General features: G+C 41.7%; 1 non-coding gene across 1 annotated transcript; it reads right to left on the bottom strand.

Annotated features, from left to right (window-relative positions):
• Positions 1-1,031: 1,031 nt before the first annotated feature.
• Trnar-acg (transfer RNA arginine (anticodon ACG)) lies at positions 1,032-1,104 on the bottom strand. The gene has a single exon. It is a non-coding gene; the product is annotated as a tRNA-Arg (tRNA).
• Positions 1,105-7,723: the final 6,619 nt, after the last annotated feature.

Below are 7,723 nucleotides of genomic sequence, written 5' to 3'. Positions count from 1 at the left end.
GTGAAGACAGCGTTTAAAAAGCCTTTGCGATATTGCAGTCTATCACGTCCCGAGAAAACCCATTCCATAGATGAACTACACAGTGTTTTTTTTTTTTTTCTATTTTTTTTTTGTATATGTGAGAGTTGAATGATTTCCCAACAATTTGGCAACGGTTTCCTCGCGTGTAATTTGAAAAACCTATCGTGAAATACTTCCTGCAATCCATGTTATCAATGCCTTTGATGATTTTAAACACCTGTATTAAGTCGCCTCTTAGTCTTCTTTGTGTTAATGGGAATAATTTTAATTTTTTAAGACGCTCTTCGTTTGATCTGTTTCTTAGGTTTTTTTTGTTACTCTACGCTGAACTCGTTCTAATCTATCAATGTCTTTCTTGTAATGGAAGCACCATGCTTGAACGCAATATTTCAAAAGGTCACGGACTAAAGAGTTATACAAAGTCAGGATCGTATCCTTAGATTCATATTCAAAAGATCTGCCGATTAAGTCAGTTATTTTATCCGCTTTCTTTACGACTTCTGAACATTATTGGCTAGGTTTTAGATTGCTCGATATTGTTACTCTTAAATCATTTTCGCTGTCCATACTTTTAAGTTGGGTACTATTTAGAATATGCTTTGATTTCTCTTTTCGATACCCTATGTAAAGCACTTTGCACTAATCTACATGAAAACTCATTTGCCAGGTTTTCCCTCACTCTGACAACTTGCCTAGATTTTCCCGCATTTCTATTACTTGTTCGTTAGAGACTACGGAAATCGTTATTTTGGTGTCATCAGCAAACTGCGATATTATACCGGTAACACTGTGTCGTTTACATAAACAAGGAAGAGAACAGGCTCTAAGACTGATCCCTGTGGCACCTCACTAGTTACTAGTCCACTTGGATGATTTTCCATTTGTTACTAGTCTTTGCTTACGATTGTTTATTCAGTTTTCTACCTATCTCAACACGGTCGCCTTGGATACCGTGTGATTTAAGTTCAATCAATAAACGTTTGTGAGGGACTAAAAAGATATACGCTCTTCGACCTCGCCAGGATTCGAACCTGGAATCTTCTGATCCGTAGTCAGACGCGTTATCCGTTGCGCCACGAGGCCATGTAAGAGAGAGAGAGAGAGAGAGAGAGAGAGAGAGAGAAGAGAATATGTATTGCAGTGCCTTGTGTTAAGTTGCAGGGTAAGCAGTTGCTACAGACGACTCTCGCGGAGATAATGACACCTGTTAATTGGAAGGTTGTACCGTTCATATGTTGCCTCTGTACTTTATTCTTCCTTTTCCGCCCTACCTCGTCGCGTCATGGTTGTCGTGGATGGTTGTAGAGTTCACGGGCCATTAGGCTTCGTATGTTGACTCTGTACTTCCCTTCATAACTCCACCTCGCTTCGTCACTGAATGGTTTCAACGTTTACGCCCCACTGGTTCTACATTAGTTCCCTACTGCCTTGTCCTTTCATATTCTAACCTAGCCGCGTCCCACTTCCCTAGTTCCGTCCTCGCCCACCACGTCTCGTCCTGCTCTCTCCCGCCTCGCCCCGTCCAGCCTCAAACGAGCAGCCCAACAAGCCGCTTTGACATGCAAGTACCCGAGTAGTTCATTATATGCTAATGGCTGCAGTTAGCTCCCTGGACCCTAATTATTTGACCCTTAGCCTGTGTAGTCGCGTTTATCACTCGTTTTGCCGGAAAGTGGACGTAAAGATTTTTTTTTTTTTTTTTTGAGAGGAAAGGCAGGGGACAGAGCTTCTAAAGACTGACTATATTTGTAGTTAGTTTGTAGTCTGCAAAATAAAGATTGATGCTCTTGGAAAGAATACGAAGGAATGTTTAATTTAAGTTACGCAGTTTTATTGTACAAATCAATGAATTCAATCGTAAAAGTGAAAAAAAAAAAGTTGATGGGATGTTATATCGTTTGCATTCGGTGAACAAAAAAAAAAAAAAATGTACAACTGAATGAAGTAAAAAAAAAGAATACAAGAATTATTATTTATGTACACCTAAAAAAAAAAAAAAAAAAGAGCCAGACCTAATGAAATTGAAGATAATTCGGGGGAAATTACTATATTTTGTGCATATCCATTTTATTTACGGCCCTGTGTCCTCATTCCACCTAATTACCTAATGTATCACCATCATCACGGGTGCTTGTGTTGAAAATGAAATGAATAATAGATAAAAGTGCACGACCTCGTCCATGTCACGGCGATGTTAACACTGATGAATATGAAGAGTGGCTAGCAGAACATAACGGGTCATTACAGCACACCTAATAACACTCGTATACTGTTACTTTCTAGGCCTCAGTGATTATTGTTTCAGTTTATATTAATTACTTCTATAGCCATTTGACGTCAGAGGTTATGGCGCAATGAAAAGGTAACGATGTGAGTGTGACTGCTGTTTTATCTGACATTAACGGGTTACTTCCCTGCTATAAATGTCTGCACACTGCGCACTCAAAGTAACATTCCCAGGCCAGACACTTGGCAATTTACAACCAAATCAGCGACAGAGGGTCAGTTTTCAGCCCCGGAATTGGAGAGTTGCGTCGTAGGGAATGCTGTGCCCTAGTTACCGTGGAAGGATGGGATTTGAAGTTATTTGAAGCTTAAAGTAATTGATACTCTGTCATTACTAACTGCTATTTTAACTTTTAATGAACCGTAGTCGGGATTCATGTAAAGAACTGCCGATCGGTCTGACTTAAGAAGCAATGATTACCACAGTTCACGAAGTTAATGGGGTTGTGAGTGAGTTGGGGAATACTCAGCAAGAACATGGTCGGTGCGTAGACTTAATTCAACAAGAGGTTGGATGAATTTATAGATGGTGAAGACAGATGGTTTAAGTGTTTCAGGGAGGTGGCTTGTATAGATCAGTTTGTCTTTTGCAACCTCCTTATTTGATTAGGCTATTAAGCTCTGATATTTTCCTTTGAACCTCGTATTTTAAGTGTGCTGTCCGTTTACTGTCCCTTTAATCTCTTGTGTTCTTAAGTTCTGGTATTTTTTTCCCTTGAAGCCACGTGTGTATATGGATGTGATGAAGCAAAAACAGTCTTGTATACATGACACAAATATAGAAATACGCACATTAGCTAAAACTCGAAAAAAAAAAAAAAAACACGCAAGCAAATATATTAAAGAGCAGCGAGGTTAGTTAGAGTGACAGACGAAGGGAAACGCAGATAAACAGGGATAGGAGAAACGCGGACGTGCTACAGCTAAGGTAAAGAAATTGATAAGCAAGCATATTTACCCTCGCCCTCCACTTCCCTCCCCCGCGCGAATTGCTTGCTCGGTGAGTCATGCATAGCAAATGAAAGCAAAAGTGTGTTGGTTCCCCTGCTTATCATTGAGCCCCAGACCACGGGAGGAGGAGGAGGGGGGGAGGAGGAGGAAGAGGAGGATCAGGGAGTATCAAGAAATCAGGAGGAGGAGGAGGGGATCTGGAGAAGGAGGAAGATCAGGATGAAGGAGGGAGGACCCTGGAGGAGGAGGAGGATGATCAGGGAGGAGGAGGATGATCAGAAGGAGGAGGATCAGGAGAAGGAGGAGGATCTGGAGGAGGAGGAGGATCAGGAAGAGGAAGAGGGACGAGGAGGAGGAGGAGGAGGGAGGAGGAGGAGGGAGGAGGAGGAGGAGGAGGGAGGAGGAGGAAGAAAAGAAGGAGGAGGATCAGGAGAATGAGGAGGAGGAGGATCAGGAGGAGGAGGGAGGAGGAGGAGAATAATAATAATAATAATAATGAAAAGAAGAATAAGAAAAAAGAAAAAAAGCTTGTTTCATTGCAGGTAAAACATGAGATTATTATGATAATTGACGCGTTAGATATATTAAGCGGATTAATACGTAAATCATAACAGTACTCAGTCGTAGTATTACATAATAATAGTACCTAGCAGTATTGACAGTAGAAGTAAACTAATGATAATAAATATTTAATAGTAAGATTGATACCAGAATGTGAATAAAAAAAGAGAAGCAAGTCAGGGAGTGTACCAGGATATTCAAACAAGGGGCGGAACACAACTTTGGACGCGGTGTTGTTGTTATTGAGATGATGAAGGGGAATACCTTGGAAGGATAGCTCAGGGACCGCGCTTCTCGTCGTCCTGCAAGTAAGGGCAGGTGTTAATGAGCAAACTTTGAGGCGAAATTAATTGTCAACGTCTTCATTATTATGTTGAATTATACTACCTTCCCAAGCTCCTGTCACGCGAAGCAAATGTTGTCACTTCTCACTCGTCCTCCTCCTCGTCCTTCTTCCCTCCCTTCTCTTCTACTCGTTCCCCTTCAATTGTTCTCTCCTTCTTGTCCTTCTCCACTCGTCCTTCTACTTTAGCCCGTCTTCTCGAATCCTCCTCCTTCCTCTGTTCTATCCACATTCCCCCCTCCCCACATTTACCGTTACACCTTCGTCGTCCTTTTCTAGTCCTCTTCTACACGTCCTCCTTCATTCTTCTGTCTCCACTCGTTCTTCTCTCATCTATTTCCACTCGTCCCCTCCATTTGTCCCCTTCTACTTTTACCACTTCAATCGTTGCTCTCTATTCGTACCTCATTCCTCTAGTCCCTCTCCACTCCCTCCTCTTGCTACACTCTGATCGCTGCCTTCATCTGAAATGGTCAACCCGTCATACTAAAATTCCTGCTTATTCCATTGATCGCCTTGAGTAAGTGGTTATATTTTTTATGTGGATAATATTTCGAGATGATTTAAAGGTGAGTTTATCTTCCTTCGTGGCTTTGATGGTGCATGAATTTAAGTAGATCAGAGAGAGAGAGAGAGAGGAGAGAGGAGAGAGAGAGGAGAGAGAGGAGAGAGAGAGAGAGAGGAGAGGAGAGAGAGAGGGAGAGAGAGAGAGGAGAGAGAGAGAGAGACTTAATGATAATCAATTTCATACCAAACCAAAAGAAAGGGAAGAGAGTTGGACACGGAAAGGCAATGTCCTCAGAGTACAGAGACACACAAGCTGGCGGGGAAACTGAAGGCGTTAGTGAGTGTTAAGGGGCAAGAGGGAGCGAAGGTAGCAAGGAAGCAGGAAGGCAGGAGGGCTACGCTCATCCATAGTAAGCCTGTTGCTTACCTGATATGACCGAGTAACATATTCATGAGGCATAAATGGTCAAGTCCCCTGGCGGTGTTTTGGAGCAATTTGTGGGAGTTAGGAAGCGAAGGGCAGGCCTGACGTGTGGCGGCCCCTGGAGGAGGCGCCTTCACGTCAAACGAGACTTGACAGCAGGACGCGCATATTGAATTACTGTATAGCAGCCCAGTGACCTTTAGCTCCTCGGCAGTGCATCTGAATCCACTTTGTTTCTTGAGGGTGCTGAGCGATTTACTTGTTCGTCTTGCATTCGAAACCAGATAAAAAGTTCAGTGATTTTTTTTTTTTTCAATTATGCTATGTTTACTTTAATTTCAACTTTTCATTTTTTCATTAATTAAGAAGTGATAATTTAATTCAGATTTTCAGAGAATTACATTTTTTTTTTTTCAAATATTTCATTGAAGAAGGAAAATAGTGATATTTTGAGTATGAGAAGCAACAGCATCATAAATTACATTGAAAATCTTTTTTTTTTTCCTTTTTTGTTTTTAAGCCAGGAGAGTGTGAAGGCCAGAATGACATCATATATACGAAAATAATAATAGTTTACTCCATTCTTGAATATTATTTATAAATTTTTATTTGAATGTAAAACAAAAACATAAACGGCGAACACTATTGCACTTTCTTACCTCTATTTTTCAAGACGTAAGGGGTGGATCAGTCTCTCCTGACCCTCGCACGTGGACACCACACAAAGCTTGCCTCCACAAACCCCACGTCAATAGTTACCATGGAAGGACAATAATGCATCAGCCTTATGTTGTGTTGTGCTGCCAGACGCTTGTGGTGGAGACCTTGGCTGTGTTGACTTTCCTTTTTCTGTTGCTGCTTGTTTTGCGATTCCGTATATCTCTTTTGAAACGGGTCACATTGTACTATCTTGATTCGGTATCTCTTATTGGAGAGAGAGAGTTACGAATATTATTGATTGATAAGATATTTGCTGGCACGGTCCATTGACACAGAACTGTATTGTAGACCCATCTCAAACAAAAAAACAAGAAAAAAAATAGAAATAAATAAATAAATAATAAATAAAGTGATCATTGAGCTTTCATAGTCATATAATTTTGAGAGAGAGAGAGAGAGAGAGAGAGAGGAGAGAGAGAGGAGAGAGAGAGGAGAGGAGAGAGAGAGAGAGAGAGAGGAGAGAGAGAGAGAGAGAGAGAGAGAGAGAGAGAGAGAGAGAGAGAGAGGAGAGAGAGAGTAAAATGATCTACATTGACTATCACCCAGAATACTAATCCTACATCATGCTTCCATCGCCAACATCCCTGAAAACCTTTAGATCTATGAGGTAAACACTTTCATCGCATCATGCTGAGGACATAAAATTCAGTACTTAGCGATCCAAGAGTAATGAGTAACAGTGAACCCTGAGAGCTTGGCGAATGATCTGCTGGCGAGACAGGAGGGATAAAGAAGAGTAACCTGTCTGGCTATCGAGTGTAGGAAAGCTGTGTGGGAGCTTGACGGGTTATGAAACTTTTTGTCTGTCTGGTGAGCGCTTCTGGAGTGAGCTGTAGTGAGCTGTCGGTGTTTGTATTGATAGAGGAGCCGTTTGTGTGTTCCAGTTGCGTGATGGGGTTATAAATATACTTGGTTAGCGGCGTCTGTGTTTGTCATTCTGTTGGGATAAATGCCTGTCTGTTCCAGGGGCGGGATGAGGTTGTAAGTCCTATTACGTGGGTGTGCGTCTGACCTATTGAACTTTCAAGCGTGAAATTCTGTGCATGCTTTTTCCACGCTTAAAAATTGAATAGGTCACTGAAGTTCTTGTTTTGGTGTTTTTATTTTCTACATTTTTTTTTATTGATTGAATTTATTTATTTATTTTTTCATTAACTGTTTATTCCTGGGTTTACGTTCTATATGTTTAATTTATTCCTTCTCCTGCTTATTCTTTCTTTTCTATTCTAATATTGTCATTACCTCCTTCCCTTTTCTTATTGTTTTCGTCATACACATCAGTCATTGCATTAATATCCTCTATTCCTCATCCTCCTCCTCCTCATCCTCTTCCTCCTCCTCCGCTTTCTCCTCCTCCGCAACCGCCTCCGTCTTCGCTTCTTCCACCTTCCATCTATCAGTTATTTTATTCCTCATCTCCTTTCATCAAGCAGTTCCCTCGCGGCCTTTCTTACAGTATAGATGGTCTCATTAACCCCTAGTCTGTGGTGCTTTAATGAGATCAGAACGGGGCTCCCTGGAACAATACGTGGGCTTGCCTCTGGGGGTAAAAACAAGGCTTTCCACTAGGAGAGGAGCAGAGAAACCCGTTGCGCTCATACTTAAAAAAACACACGTAGACCAAGTTTGTGTGTGTGGTGTGTGTGTGTGTGTGTGTGTGTGTGTGTGTGTGTGTGTGTCATAGTGTCGTAGTGTCCTTTAATTGTGTACTTTGTCCTTACTCAGAGAGGGTTTTATGATGGCATTTAAACACCTTAGTTTCCTTGACAGCGGCAGGTAGGCAGCTAAGTGATGGATGTTGGGTACGAAGAGAGAGAGAGAGAGAGAGAGAGAGAGAGAGAGAGAGAGAGAGAGAGAGAGAGAGAGAGAGAGAGAGAGAGAGAGAGAGAGAGAGAGCTGTGTTTTTCGTA

The sequence above is a fragment of the Scylla paramamosain genome, chromosome 5 (genome assembly GCF_035594125.1).
Source record: "Scylla paramamosain isolate STU-SP2022 chromosome 5, ASM3559412v1, whole genome shotgun sequence".
In the NCBI taxonomy this organism is placed as follows: Eukaryota; Metazoa; Arthropoda; class Malacostraca; order Decapoda; family Portunidae; genus Scylla; species Scylla paramamosain.
Note: the sequence above shows the minus strand (reverse complement) of the source record. Positions and strands in the feature narration are given on the sequence as shown.